The 16492-nt window shown below is 46.0% G+C and overlaps 1 protein-coding gene across 2 annotated transcripts in view; it reads right to left on the bottom strand.

Moving 5' to 3' along the window:
- The window catches only part of CCDC85C (coiled-coil domain containing 85C), a 110853-nt gene that overhangs the window by 46649 nt on the left and 47712 nt on the right, over positions 1-16492 (bottom strand). The gene's annotated exons all lie outside the window — the stretch shown is intronic.

Genomic DNA, 16492 nt, shown 5'->3' with positions numbered 1-16492 from the left:
CAGCTGCCAGATCAGGGTACAGGGGCACACGCCCAGCACACCCACCCAGCCACCACCTCGTGGCACTGATTCCAAGCCCACTCACACCCGTTATTTTCCTGCTGGCGACTCGGCATCTCACCCTACCCTGGCCAGACAACCACAGCGGTCAGCTCTGCAGAAGTGTGGCACAGTGAGAGGAGGGACAGCATGAAAGAAGCAGACAAGTATGGTGGCCAAGGACACACAGTCAAGGACAAGCTTTCTGAGAGCATGCTTGGGCACTCAGTGCTGACAGGATGCCAGCAGGGGCAACATTCTCCTCTAGTTACCCCTTGGGGCCACAAGCACCAGCTGCATGAGCAATGGGTGCCTTAGTGGATCAGATGGCACCAGAGGGAAGGAATTTCCCACTCAGCACCCTCCCTGTGGCAGCCATCACACTTGGTGCAGAAGAGGAAGTCAGGGAGAGAGGTAGAGGCATATCCTGCCAGGCTGCTACCTGCAACAGCAAAATGGATGAAAACTATGATCATCAGCAGCCATCGCTCACTTCCACAATGTAAATGCTTCAAGCTAAATTGTTCACAGAGATGTAAAACCTGCAGTCCCGTTTCTTTACTAAGCCTTTGGAAAACTAATTGGATGTAGTTTTATCTCCACAAGAGGTAGAAGAGTCACATTCCAGCCCAGGAAGGAGTATTACTGTTATTATCCACCCTCCTCAAGATTTACTGTTCTAAAAAACATACTCCATCTGGAATGGGATATAATTCAACCTGGATGTAATCTAGCTGAGTAACTTTTCTCTACATAGATAAACCACTTAATACTCATTACAGCTAAATGGAAGTAAGACAAATCACTCAACCTTGTTTTAACTCAACGGCCTCTGAAGAGAGCAGGGAACTGCCTGGTTCCTCAAGCTTTCTAAAAACATAAATTAGAAATTGTTTTAACAAACAAAACAATCTTTCAGCCTGTAGAGCACAAAACACTGTAATTTTAAAAGACACTTGGAGACACTGGAGCCTTTCTGATTCTCATCTGAGATTTCAGAGGAATCTGTCAGAGGGGTAAATATGATTAATTATGCATTTATTTTGACAATAGGAAAATAAATAGTTTTATTTCTTTTTATTTTCCACTTCTCCAAACCACAAGCATGCAGAGCAGAGGTTTGCAAGGTAGCTATGTGGTTGGGATCAAGACACTTATTAAGACCTTTTCATAATGAGGTATTAGCAGTTAAAAGAATATAAGAAAAACATGCAAACCCTTTACTTAGGGTAGTTCACAGCAGAGATGCCAGAAAAGGTTAACATAGGTATCCATAAGACAAGGAAGCTGCTGAGAGCCCTTTGATGGGACTCACTCACAGCAGGACGGTCTCTGCTCCCAGCCTGGGCAGTACCAAACAACATGGCAAGAGCAGACTTGAAGTAACAGAGGTGCTTTAATCTTCTTCCACAGCACCCTGCCGAGGTTTTGATTTAGCCTTATTGATTTGCCTTTTTGCTACAGAGTGGGGGTTGCACAGTGTCCAGCTGGAGTGCTGGCTGGCAGGTCAGGACCATGGTGCCCACTGACAGCACTGACCCCTCAGGCACCACAGAGGTGCCCCACATTCCCAGCAGCAAGGCTGGACACTCGCTGCCTCCCACTGCATTTTCTCCCCAGGAGCTACTTTTACTAAGCATGATTTGAGACAGTAAAGCAGAGCTATACCTTGTCAATGTCCTGCAAACATGGCTCTTCCCGTCCTCATAAAAAGCAGCATCCTTAAAGGGATTCTCCCAAACCAAGGAGGAAAGGCACAGGAAGCAGTGATGCCAGGTTTGCACCTTGTGGCCAGCTGCCTTCTTTGCATGATGGGGTGCTGACATTTTTGCTTCCTCTCCTTCCATCAAAGATCATCTCACAGAAAGACCTTCACCTGTGCTCAATAAAACATTTTGCTGTTTGTTGGCAGTTTCATTATCACATCTCTGCTCTTCACCACCATATTTCAGATTCGTAATGCTCTACTGGTCTTGCTTTTTGACACGGACAAGCAGGTTGAAAAACGAGCCAATGGTTACATCTTGTAAAGAAGTTGATTTATTAAGGCAACAACACTCTTTCAGAGCAGCTGGAAAGCAGATGGGACTCACATATCTTATTATGTCACCTTTAATGACATAATATTGACATTAAAGGAAATTATTGAGAGAGATGGACAAACCCACCACCCTTGCTTTTTCCTAGCCAGCACCAATCTTTCTGCTCTTACCAGCAAACCCCATTCCCGATGTCCTGTTTCAGACTGGTATGCAAGGCAAGTTTTCACATCAGGTTTAGCTCAGTGGATGGTTCAAATGTGAGCAGGGACACCTTAAATCCAAGGCTGAGTTACTTTAGTTTTGCAGGTGCCGCTCTCTGCTATGGTACCACCAGGGCTTTCAGGGTATGCTCCTTGGTTTGCCTTGGCATAGAAACACAGAATAGTTTGGGTTGGAAGGGACCTTTAACAGTCATATAGTCCAATCCCCCTGCAATGAGCAGGGACATCTTCAAATAGATCAGGTTGCTCAGAGCCCAATTCCTCCTATCCTTGAATGTTTCCAGGGTTACCTACCACCTCTTTGGGCAACCTGCTCCAGTGTTTTACCACCCTCACTGTAAAATCTTCTTTCCTTATATCTAACCTAAACCTAACCCCTGCCAGTTCAAACACATTAATCCTTCTCCTATCACCACATGCCCTTGTAAAAAGTCCTTCTCCAGCTCTCTCATAACCTCCTTTAGGTACTGGAAAGCTGTTCTAAGGTCTCCTTGGAACCTTCTTTTCTCCAGGTTGAACACCCCAACTCTCTCAGCTTTTCCTCAGAGGGGAGGTGTGCCAGCCCTCTGATCATCTTTACATCTTCATTTTCATGATCATCAGGTCCAAAATACCATACACTGCTAACCCCGAGCCCCATGCCTCTCCAGTAACAGCCTGGGGACAATTTGGGTTCTCCCTTGGGATGTGGTAAGAGAATATGCACCAATAAGGTCTGTGGTGAAGAGAAGGTCCCAGTATTTTGTAGCTTTGCAAGATATTCTGCAAGCAAACCATACCAACCAACTTGTCCCACCACCTCATTCACCATCAGTTCTGTTGGGAGCAGTTTCCTCTGCACTGTGCCAGCCAGTGCTAAAGAGGTGGTAGGAGGGCATTTGCAGAGAGTTAAGGCCAAATATTGAATATTTCCATAGCTGAGGTGCTGCAGCACATTTACTGAACAGACACTGCCTTGGACTATGCTAAATAAATAAAAGGCCCATCTGTAGCGTCCAAAGCCACCCATGATAACATGTATCTGAATAAGACTGGTAGGATCAGGCCTCATGTTCAAGGTGGAGGTGACAGCTCACGTATAGAGCAGTATATTCAAGCACTAGTCAAGACAATAGTAAAGTGTGTTGCGAGTCCAATCACAAATAACAAAGAAATATGGTCTCAAACTAATACACATATTTTTTAATGCCAACAAGCCAGTGGCTACGCACTGGCAACATGGCTGTGCTGCTGCAATATGCTGCTCTGACAGGATGGAGCATATGCCACTGCAGCTATTTAATTAACATTTCATAGCAAGCCTCCAACTACAAGCTCTTAAGTTTTTCAAGACTGTATGTTCCCAGCTCAGTTTCAGTTCATTAGACCTGTCTGGGTGCTTAGCAGCCTCAGGCTGGCCTGTAACAGCCTGGTAAGGTCTCTCCTGACTTTGACTGCTACAGCTCACTCCAGCCATGACATCATCTCTGGGCACAGCAAAATATCTGCCCACAATGACTATCGGCAGGAGTTCAGGAGCTCCTGATATCTTACTGGGATTTCATTAGGAGGTGGCTGATAGGGAAGGAAGAATATGTGTGTGGACCCATGTACTGCAGCACAGTCGGGAGAGAGCTGTCTCATCCTATTAGAAAGTGGACACCAGTTTCCACTTCCTTGCTTGGGTGACCTGTACATGACCATCTTTGTGGGGGTTGTCCCTCTATCACAGCATAGCACAGCAGGAACCACTGGAGAATGCTTGCATCTGAGGATGCCTAACCCACTCAAACTATAAAACCTGTTTAACGGGAAGGTGGTAAAACATCTTGTCATCTGAAACCACACTTTCCCGCTCCTGAATGGATAACCGGGAGCTGCTCTTCTCCTGCTGGGAGTGGGCAAGGACAACAGTACTACTGTGGCTCTCCAGGGCTCTCCACAACTCTCCTGTAAGCCTGTGTGCAGAGGACAGCACCTTCACAGGCAGGCTGCTCAACAGACTGCCTCAGCCTGGTTATTAATTACTACTTGTTCTCCAGGTTTCTTGGAGAGATCTTTCCTGCTATCTCCCAGAAATTTGGAAGGTAAACAACCACAGAAAAAATGGTGTTTGTTTTACAAGTTGTGTTTAATGCCTGACTGTGGGCATCATCCCGAGAACAATCAGTGTAAATTTTCAGTGGTTCAGCCTCAGACTGAGCTTTCAGTCAAGAGTGAACAGACTATAATTAGATGCAATAAGCAAACACAGCCATAGAAATATTAATGTCCAAGACACACACAGCCAGACAGTCTTGACTAGTGTGTGTGCAATAGAGGAAAGCTGATTTACAACCACTGCAGCACTCTCACTCCCTGCACATGGAAGTCTGTCCTGTCTGAGGAAGTAGGTGCTCTCCAGATCAATTCCAGGGGCTGCAATACCTGCAACACCCATTACAGCTCAGCAACACCAGGCAGAATTCAGGTTTTCCTTGGCCCCTTTAAGAAGCCATCTGCTGTGCAACCATGTAGACGTACTCAATGAATTCTGCCTGAATGCAGAAAGGACAATTCTGAAGAAAGTAGGACAGTGCTCCAACTGCAGGTGTATCAGAATGATCCTCCCTTCCAGACACTGTGAGGCCAGCATTTCCCTACCAGTGGTTATTAGTTGATATGAAGGGAGAAAACAACAGATACAGAAGTTGAAGAAAAGACAAGGGAAGATCAGACTGACTACTGGATGTGATGCTGCACTCCTGGTAACTTGCAAAACAGGAGAAGATGAGTAACACCAACAAACTGGAGGCTCTTTGATTGCCTCATGCCTTAGTCCACATAGCTTTATTCAAAAAGCTTTGCTTCCCATGTCAGAACTGCACTGTAGCAGTGCAGGATCTTCTGCTGTTGCCAATCCCAGCAGAGTAAAGCCATAGCCCATTGACCAGTGCCAAAGCAGTGAATTAGGAGATCATCATAATCTTCCTTATCCTGTACCTCTCTACTATTGCCACAGATGGGCAAGGGCTGATCTACTACAGTATAGCCTGAGCAGGACCTTCCATGAGAGTCTAATTTTAGAAACGGAGAGATAAATCCTTTTCTTTTGATAGACCAACGGATTGCTTCGTGTTGGTGCCATGGACTCCTTGACCCACATGAAGGAACATCCAGACTCTCTGCTTGAAGTTCAGGTCCCAGCAGCCAGTTGCACTGGACTTTCCCATGGGGGAAGAGAGAGGTGAACAGAAAGTTGTGTCACCAGTGCTCATTTGGGGAGCGAAGCTACAAGTCACTCACTACTAATGGGATTCTGCAGCTTTAATGATTACGAAAAGGTTAAAATGACCTGCCAGGCACCTTCAGCTGTTTAAGCCTCTTTTCCTTCCTCGTGCTGCTTTAATCTTGATAGCATGATCACGTGATCAGGTCAAAAAAAGCCCCAAAGCCGATTAGTGTCTTTCCACTGGCTACAAAGGACTCAAAACATTTGGGATGGTGTGGATCTTTCAGAAAGAGTACCCTGCTTTGTTCCATAACCTCCTTTTGGGGGCACTGACAGACGCTGCAGCATCTACAAGTTAGCAAGAGAGTACAGTCCCAGGGGAAATATCCTGAAGCCGAGGGGACAGGCTGTACTCATTTCCACTTGCATCAGTCCAGTTACTTAATTCCTCCCTCCAGTTGCCAAAACCCAACCCTTCCTGTCTGACTTTGGGTGCTGCTGCGGTAGCCGCTGTCCCTGTCTCTACAACATCAACCAAAGGCTCACCCTGTCCCACTGCCAGCATGCTACGCTCACAGCCTCTGCCGAGGTCAACCCAAACTTTTGTGGCAGCATCCTTTGGTCCTCATACACCCAAGTCCCATGGGAAAAGATCCTGGGGGCTATTGCAATTTGCAAACTGGGCATGAACCAGTTGTCACACTGAGGTAAAAGCAGTATTTGGGGTCGTCTCACAGTGTAGAAACAAGAGCCCTGTATGTAAACAGGGAAAATAATCCTCCTTCATCAGTGCCTTTAAAGATCTTGAATAGGGATCTGTGTCCAGTTTTAGGCATCACGCTTCAAGACTCATGCAGACTAGTTGGAAGGAATTCAGGAGAGAAATAAGGAGGATCAGAGCGTATAATAAAGTATAATCTAGCAGGAGAGCACGAAGGAATCCAGATTGTTTAGCCTGCAGAAGAAAAGACCAAACATAGATGCAGTAATGGATTCAAATATGTAAATGACTGTCAAAAACAGAAAAAGTGAATAAATTGTTCTCCATATCCATCCAGAAAGAGCAAGCTCTCTAACAACAGAGATATTTAAGGGCTAGATAAGACTGCCTTGGGAGGTGGTGGAATTGCCATTGATGACAAATTTCAGAAGCAGGTTAGACAAACATCTGTCAGGAGTAGCTTAGGTAGAGCCAAGTCTGACTTGGGGCAAAGGGATGGGTTGGGTGAAACAGAGAGCCCTTCAGTCCTGCTTTCCATGCCTGCCCTGTACAGTATCACAAGAGAAAAATCTTGTCTATTTCATTCAAATTCCAGAAACCAAACACCACCGTCACTTAATGGCAAATGGCCTCTGTTGTCATGTCAGATTCAGCAATCTGAAACCATTCATGCCTTTTGGTTTTCCATCACTGGCAGAAAGTCTCACCTAACTGCACAGTGACTGGCAAAGAAGAAAGCAGGGCTGGCAAGACTGTGTGAAGAAGAACAAGTGCTGGGGTAGGGCTCTCTGATACTACTGGGATATTTGCAATAAAAAGGTTATATTAGAAACAGTTGGCTGTTTTAAAATACAGCCAAATATTTCAAAAATTAGCACTTCGCCACCAAAAAAGAGGGGTTTTATCTTTAAGAGTTATCGTTTCCAGCTTTTCCACATAAATTCACAGTCCTAAATCACAGAAGGCCAACATGCACAAGGCTTGGTATGACTATAGTAACAACATATGGTCTCTAGCCGAAAGAGCTTAAAAAAGAGGAGGCTCAGTGTATGTAGGCAAGCTGGAGAATGCCAGGAAACCATGTGGGTTAGGAAACAGCCTCAGAAACACTGACAGTCCAATTGTGGTCAAGGCTCGTAGACATCGTGTCAGAGGAAAGGGCTGGAGAAGGCTATGGAGACAGTTGAGTCCTTGTCTGTGAGTCTTTGGGCAGCACAAGAGAAAGTGCTAATTTGAAAACCGGGAATGAGGGAATGGAAACCAGGTTGTCTTAAGCTATTTTAATAGTCCAGAAACCCGCATAATAAGTTGCTAACTTCCCCCAAAACTATCTTCTGGTTTCAGAAGGTAGCTGTCAGAAGCCCAAAGACTTTTGAGTTCACACTAGTTACACCAAAAAGAGTTGCAAATGAAAGTCAAGTTCAGTTCAGAGACTTTGCCACCCTATCACAGTCACAAAGCTCTGGAAATAAGGCCAATCTGAAATGTTTGCATGCACAGCTGCTGTGCTAGTTATCTCTCACAAATCCACTGAAATGACTGCAAGTGTATTCTAGAACCTGCTCCCTGGTCTCCAATTTGCACTATTACCACTCCACTTCTCAGTAAGGAGAAATAACGAGCATCCACAATCAGCATTTTTCTCTTTGATCTCATCACACTGACCAAACCTGCACAGGATGTTTGTTCCAAACTCGAACACATCCCAACACATGCAGATTTGATCCCACCCTTGGATAGGTCGGTGGGACTGATGCGGCTGCAAAAGCTCCACCAGATTTGACAAGACCTTTGCTAAAATTTCTCCATTTTTATGGCAGATTTCTAACCACTGATGGTTCAAAACCTGGTGAGAAAGATATCAGGTTAATTCAAAGCGTTGTGAAAGAGAACAGTTGTGAATGAGCTTCGCTTTAAAATTTTAGGTTTGTTTGAATCCTTTAACATGTTCTCTTGGATAAATTACCACTACCTCCTAGGTAAGAAGCACTGCCAAGTTTCAGATGGCTGTAAATCTTCTATTTGACACTGTACATACAAATGGGCCAGTAGGTGTTATGCAGAAGTTCCCACTGCCTTTGAAGGAATCCTGCTTAGAAACTGATAGCACAAAGCAGTCCAGCTGCAGAAGGGCTCTCTGGAGTTTACAAAACTATTTCCTAAGCAACCTGTGGGGGGAAAGGCAGATTACCAGATTAATTGATGGGGTTTTTTGTTAAAAGGGTAAATAAGATCTTAAATAGTTGCAGAAGTCTTCCTTTGCAAACATCAAGTTGAAACTTTTGCAGGCTTGAAAATGCATTTCGGGTTGTAAATCTGCTCCCCCTTTTCACTTGGGAAGATTCTTCTGGACAATAAATGCAGCGAGCCCAGGAGAGGGCTGCATAATTATCCACTGCACACAATGGAAACCAGCCTTTCCAATTCGGTCCTCAACCGTCAGGAATCCAAGCTGCGTGATAATTAAAACTCAAAAATCCTCTTCCATCCAGAGACAAATTTAACTTTCATTTCCACTCCTCAAACAACCCCACCATGTTCAGGAAGCCCCCCATTAAAAAAAAAAAAAATCTCGTAGATGCAAACGATGCCCTTCTGAGTACTGACAGGAAAAATTTAATTGGCAGTGAGGAAAAAATAATGATTAGGTTAATGAAAAATAGGCTGTATTGACTCAGGCCACTCAACCATTCCTGATGAGGGTAAACAGCCCCCCTCCTCCTGCCTTTGTCTGCTGCAGCATGGCAAGGCTGAGAGCAGGAACACATTCAAATGCGAAGCCTTGTTGGGAAAAGGCTGGAGTCAGATCAAAGTCCTTCAACCCAGGGGCCCACCAGAGCCCAACTCTTGTTGAATGACCTCCATGTGCCCGTGAATTCATTATCCTCCCACCCCTGCATAGGCTGCCCTACATCCCATCTTTAGCCTCAACACTGTCTGCCCCCATGTCTCTCCCTGGGCCTACAAAAGTGCAAGGTAGCAAAGGTGCTCATGCTTTTTCCAGCAAAAAGCATTTATCCAGTTATGGCTGGCATTTATGCACAGGATGGCTGTTCCCAGCCAACAGCACTCATTCCCACATTGAGGCTGCCAGGGGAGGGCTCTTGCCCAAGTCATGAGGAAGACGCCTGGTTTCATGGCGTCACCCACTCTTGCCATACTACTTGGGATGAGGGCGGGTTTGGGAAGTTTTAGGCAAAGCAATTTTTTGCACGAAAACACTGCTTTATCAGAAGAGCATTTTTTTATCACACGGACTTAATTTCATGTGATTTTTAGCTCAGGATGAAATTTCTTGGTCAGACCCTCAGAGAGAGAAAGGGAGAAAGCCTAAAATAGCTGTGAGTCCATGGCTTAAGGCAGCCACCAGGAAATGTCTAAATCCCTGCACACTAAGCTTTTCTGGAGTTGGGAATTGAATGCGTATGTGTCAAAGATACACAAATTTCTACAGCCACGGATATGGAGCTTTGCTAAATTGCAGGCAGAAACCCCACACCTGGTCTTATTTGCCAAAAATAACTGCAGTAATAGAGCCAGTGGCTCTTGCCAGCAAGGATAGGCACCTGTGCGGGTCCCAGTATTTACCCATAGTTCAGTTTTGGATCTCTGTGTATTTTGCAGTTAGCTAGTTTAACATGCTGGACTCTCACGGAGACCCAGTGTTTGCAGAAGCAATGTTCTGCTGCAGTCCAGAGCAGTAGAACCTCTTCCCCTCAGTCCCCTCTGATTTGGGGGATTTTCTGAGGTGTTTCTTCCCCTGCCTAGTTCCTCCTTTCTACCCAGCAGCAGAAAGCCCTCAGCTCCAATATCCTGGACTGTAGTTAAACATTACATGCTGCAGTTGCCTAGTAATTTAACTCACTTTTGATAAACAAAATCCAATGCCGATGTGATTATCAGAGGAAGGTGTGCTTCTTCCCGAATATTTTTAAGTATAGACAGCAGAAACAGCCACACATAAAAAATGACAAAATATGTACAGTTAATTCACGGTACTTTAGTGTCAAGCTGGAAGATGGCATGGATCCAGTCCCCGCCAGCTTTCACCTGAGAAAAAATTCAACCAAAAAAACACAAACAACTATGGCATAGAGGAGACTATTTATGCCATCAAATTACATAAACAGAGCAGAGACTGTTGTCTATGAGGGTGGAGGGAAATCTTCTTTTTAGAAAAGAGCAATGCCCCTGTTCCTACCTGCAGACCTTTCCTGCCTGCACCCGCTGCCCTGCTGTGGGAGTCAGTAAGAGGAAATTAAACAGGAGAAGGGCTGTCAAGTGCAATGTGTTGGCTATGCCAAACCAGCACGGCCTTTATGAGGGCCGGCTGCGAACAGCAGTAGGTCAACCAAAAATATGCTATAACCCAGAACTGAGCAGAACAGGGACTCCAGATACCTCAGCAAGTGACATGGGATAGGGCTGAAAAATCTGAATACAGCAAATGTATAATTAATGACTGGAAAGAAAGGCTAGACAATACATACTCAAGAATTTCCTAATGCGTAATGTCAAAAGTGAGTAGAAACAAGGTGGAGGCACAGCTTACAGTGTATCACTGGGATGGACTGAAAAAATGAGACAAGGAAACAAAACCTGTTTTAAAATAAGTTAATAGTACAGTGCTACTACAACAAAAATAGTAGAATCATTTAGAATTAGCAAGTCCATCCTCAGATAAGTTTCCCTGATAACTGTGACTCGCTCTTGTCCATGCTACCACCCTGATCCAGCAGTTTTAGGAAGCACTCTACAACGCTGGTCTTTGCCACCACTGATCCCTTCCAGGGATGCTGAGCAACCCTTGCTGTGAGGGAAAGTGGCCCAGGAGCAATTGCAGGGAACTGCACCATCACCTTGCCTGTGGCAGCCAAGAAGAGCCCAGGCATTTGGCCCCTGGGTAAAATAAAATCAATCCTGCAATGATTCAGAGGGCAGGCAATTGGAGGAGACTTTCTGATCCTTCAAGCCAAACAAGTGCTCGCACGGTTTTCCAAAACGGCTGTGCAAATCTTTGCCCTGTTTCTCTGAGGTTATATTCAGAAACTAAAACTATGCAATGCAGCCAGCTTTCCCTGTTATTTATTAACCGGTTTATTGTCTCTCAAGGCCTTTGGACTGGCAGCTGACCACTCCCTGCCAGGCAGGTTAACATGTGTTTCTCTGGGTCTTCAAAGCTTCACAGTTCACTCTAGGCCTCCCTGCTCCAGCTGTGTGCCCATAGGATCCACCTTCATGTTGGCTTTCAATTGCATATTCTGTATTTCAGCCTTGAAAAGCAGGCTCTCAGGAGTGTGGATCCCTGCTCGATCCATAGCATCACACTCATGAGCAGGTTCTGGTTACACACACCATAGCAGAGCTGAGGCAAAGGGAAGGAACACAGAAAAGGACCCTGTCATGAATGTCTTCATTCCAAACCACATATTGCAGGCATCTCCTGTCTGCTCTCTGCAGAGGGTCACCTGGGTCTCCTCTGTGTCCACATCTCAGGACTATCTGAGAACTAGTAGAGGCAGAGAAGATAATCTTACTTCCACAGGATAGCTCTGTTACATTAATAGAAAAAAAAAATACTTCAAAGCACAGGCCCCCTAAAGCTGCTGATATCCCCCGTCTGCACCCCAAATAATAGGTGGGTTCATTTTCTAGGGGTGCACACTGCACAGAGGTGGGAAACAAATAGTTCACCCAAAGATAAAAGGGGTTTCTTTGGTTCAGGCACAAGGATGGTGAAGGAAAATGTGTGGACATTCAAGGTAAAGCCATTCATAAAAGAATAAAGATGTTTCAGGTCATCTAACACAGAGGTTCCCAAACTCACATTCTTGAGAGATACGTCCTATGCCCTCCTTCTTACAAGCCAGACATTATTTAGAAACAGCATTTTGAAAGACCATGAAAATTAGGGGGTGCTGTTTCAGTACCTACCAGAGCCCTGACTCACACCAGGACAAGTCCCAGCTGCTGGCTTACTGGTAATTTCTTGTTTTGGAAGGCAGCAGCCCCCAACTCCTCAGAGCTAAAAACTCAGCTGAAGACCCTGCAGCCTCCTCCATCCCTCCAAGAAATGCACTGACCTCGAGGGGAAGTCGTGTCTCCCTGTAGCCCCCTAAGTCACTGATAACATTCATCTCCTCCCCAAAGCCAGATTTTTCTCATGTTGTCATTTAAACACAACCCAAGTAAGTAAGTGCCCATTGCTTCCCTTGAGAAACTATGCTGCAGCCTAATAGGTTTCACCTTGAGGAAACATTTCCTGACAACTTTCTCCTTCACCTAATTTCACCCTGTTAATCCTGGTTATACAGGCTGGAGCCATCCCACACCATGCCTCCTCCACCCTGCAGACAAAGGGGCTTGATGGGTACATCCCTGCTGAGGTTGCTCGCTCTGCTGCCAGAAAAGTGGAGACCCAACCCTCACACTCCCTCACTGCAGCTCAACCTCCACAGGCATGTGAGAAATGCCTGGGAAGTTGCTTGCATGGAGGGATTCATCCTTCCCCCACTCCCTCTCCCCCAAACATTCTCTGAATGTGGTTTTAATTGACAGGTTGTCCCTGCCTTTCTCTAGGAAGTGCTTTGCAATGCCAATCTCCATCCCATGAACGCACAGCCTGCACAGCACTATTTGTGTTGACCAACAGGAATTTAATCAACCTACAATAATAAACTGGGTAATACTCAATTGTATGAAGCCGCCAGTCAGATGAAAGGATTTACAAAGGCTGGATTGATCTCCAAGCCCTGGCAGCTTTCCCACGGTCCCCTTCTAATCTGTGGAGCCAAAGAGAATACATGAAAACTCCGAAATCTGGGTTCTCCTGTGGGGTGTGTTAAGTTCCAATAAGTCAACTACACATGTATTTTTTTTTCACGCCCCCCTGCTCTGCGTCTGGCTCTTACCTAACCCTAAAGGAGCATCGTGCCAGAGCAAAGCCCCCTCAGAGACAGCCAGCTTATGTAACCACTAATGCCATAAGCACTACAATGTCTTTAGTGACAAAAAGGCTCAACACAGACTCAGACCAACAGCAGCCAATTCACCACAGAGAATTAAAGAGTAACCGGTGTTACACTGGGAAATCAATCAGCATGGCCATACTGCTTTTCCAGCAGGTATGGGAACATCTGTCATCACAAAGCATTGGAAGGATGGTGTTTGCTTACTTGGGGGAAGAAAGGAAAGCGAGGAAATGCCCCAGGGCACTTTTTGGCTGTAAATGCCCTTGAAGAACAGCAAACCTGAGGGTGTTCCTGAGAGTGGCCGCTCAAAAAGCTGAGGAAGGATCTTATGGAGCTATTTTCATGTGCCCCCTCTGGCTCTACACTCGTGCAGGCTTCTCACACCCTCACTTTCCTTTTGCCGAACCTGTCCACACTTCCAGCTGGAAGCCCTTCAAGACACGGTCAGATGAGGCTGACACTGGTCACCACTGTGGGAGTTTGACCCATTTGCGGTGGCACTGGTCACTGCTGTGGGAGCCAACAGCATGCGAGAGGGACAAGAGGCTAATTCAGGCAGGCCACCCTCCTGCACAAGACATGGTCCATCAGCACTGTGGGTCTCCTCTTCCATCACCTCAGTGGCTTCCCCTGCAACACACAGACACTGTCATACAGCTGAGCTGTCCTGTCCCACGCAGCTCAGAGCACTCAGCGCCTTTGGAAATGTCCTCTTGCTCACATCATCTAGGCAGTCACAGCTGATTTTACAGCCATCTCCCACAAACCAGGCAAGCATCTGGGTTTGGGGCCCGAGCTGTAGGAATTGGGAGCACCTGTGATACTGCCAATGGTGGCTGCACAGGGGCTACCAAACCCAAAAGTAACGTTCCTGGCTTGGGAAGTCCTTGAGCTGCAAATCGCTGGTGGCTGGTTAAGTATTGTAGGGAAACACATCATTGTATGTGATCATCACATTGCCCTAGTTTTAATTCCCTTGAGCGCTACTGGCGACAGGACATCAGGCCAGGGAGATCTTCAGTCTGACCTAAAGCAGCCACTGTCACAGTTTCAAGGCCATTTTCACCTCTACTCATCACATGGCTCAGAGGTGCTGCAGTGGCGGAGAGGACCACAGCACCAGTATGACTATTGCTCTGCCCCACATCCAGCCAGCTATGACCATGCTGACCTGCACATCAGGGAACTGGGGGCAGAATTAAAAGGAAAAGAAAAATTAAACAAACAGAAAGAAGCACGCAAGCAAGGAGGGGGGCAACACAGCAAAAAAGAGCAGCAGTAACCAGCAGTACAGGCAGACTGGCAATAGCTGGCTTTCCAAGGATCAGTTGCAATATCTGATTCATCCACATCCCTATCAACTGTCATAGCATAAGACCTAATAAAAGACACCTTAAAAGCCCATCAGAGTAATAATTTTGCTAGGAGTGGTTACTCAATCCATTGATAAACAACGAGATGGTCTGGGAGAGACCTGCAAGCACGGATGCGTCCCTTGGCTAGGAATCAGCTGGATGAGTAAGCTGAGAACCCACAATGTGGGCACTGGCTCTGCTTTATGGCCAGCCATGGTTTGTGTTAGGATGAAATCAGGGACAGAGATTTCCTGTAGTGGGATGAGGTTTGGGCAGATGTTTGGCAGCTTTCATGCTTCAAGCCAGAGTTGCTGTTTGGGAGGTCAGTCCTCTGTCCACAGAGGTATTCACCACAAGTACTCATCAGAAAAACAAAGGGAACTTCTCTGCACAGTCGTGAGTGATCCTCTCTCCATCCCCTGTTTCTTTACTTTAGGAGGAACCAAGAAGGCCAGCCTAGGAGTCATATCTCCATTCCACTCTGGTCAGCTCATACCACCTCCACAAGCTGGCTCAAGGGAATAAACACACACATAGACACGGCACCTCAGCATGGCAGGGCCCTCCCTCCCCTCCAATCTGCACTAATCTCCTACAGCGTCTGTGCTGCAGAAGATAATTTAGAGGCAATGGCATGCTCCCGAACACATCGCCTCTCTCACACAGCAATTAAATGTACATCAGTGTCTGGCTGTCCTGTATCCTTGGGGCAGGAGGGATTGCCATCATTTTAAAGTCATGATTTACAGAGGTAATAATCATGGTACCAGTCTCATTACATGCCAACTTTCGGGAAATTAGGTGATAGATATTATTCATTAAGTTGCTACATGATGCCCATATCTATCCATCTGTTACAGCTGAGCTAACATTTTGGTTCAGAGTATGCAAGCTAATGGCTTCTTTTTAGGAGGGAAGCAGGCACTGTCATGAAAGGCAACGGGGAGAAGAGAGTAAAACTGCAACTGGGTAAATCATTTTCAAGGAAAAAAAAATTAAACAGAGACCTCTCAGACCTCTCAGACCTTGGAGACTTCATGAGTACCCAGCAGTTCTCAGGCCAAAGCAGAGCGATAAGCAAGACACAATACAATGCTCAAAAATGTCATGCATGAGGCCAAAGCTTCATTCCTGGTGAGCTCAACCAGCTGCACATGCCACGGAGTGGATTCATTTTGGATTGCTTCATCAGGCTACTCCATCCCACTGAGTTGCTTGGGAGGCTCTGAGAAGATGTTGGGACTTTGCCCAGTACATGGTGTCCAGGCTGTGGGTTGCTGCTCCCCTTCCAGCAACTGGAATGGGTCTGCATGAAGTAATGTTTGCAAAGGCCCACCTGCCCTTCAACCTCGGAGTCCAGGGGTCCTCTAGCCATCTTTGGCTGCTTCCAGGAGCCAAGGGCAGCTTTTGACAGCTCTAGAATCATGGAGATACATGTCCCCTGTCCCTACACTTGACTCTACACACAAGGGAGTGAAGGAGAAAGATGCTGGAGATCTGGCTGTCACTCAGCACTGGGACAAAAAAGGAGACACAAAAGAGAGCATGTCACAGAAGAGACAAGGGACTCCAGTACTTCTTTGTTTCTCACCCAATACTACTTATCATCCAGATTTCCCTCAACAAACACTGAGGTAGGAATTTTTAGAGAACGCATTTTTAGGATTATTAACTCTCAAAAAGAGGGAATGAAAGGATTCCTGCAAAATATCTTTTGGGTTTTATCATTTTAGGGAAGGCTGTGTTCTTAGGCACAAAAACCAGAGGATAAGTGCTGAGACCTCAGACAGGCACATTCCTACATTGCACAGATACCCACTCTCAAGCATTAGTCATCATTAGTTAAATAATACAAATGGGTTCCCAGCAAATTTCTTGCCAGAAGGAGGAGAAAAGCGAGTCCTGATGGTGCTGCGGTAGCCGGTGCCAGCCTTTGACATGATGGCTCTGCAA

Source organism: Corapipo altera, unplaced genomic scaffold (genome assembly GCF_003945725.1).
Source record: "Corapipo altera isolate COAL_440 unplaced genomic scaffold, ASM394572v1 23, whole genome shotgun sequence".
Lineage (NCBI taxonomy): Eukaryota > Metazoa > Chordata > Aves > Passeriformes > Pipridae > Corapipo > Corapipo altera.
This window is presented reverse-complemented; position numbering and strand designations above follow the sequence as displayed.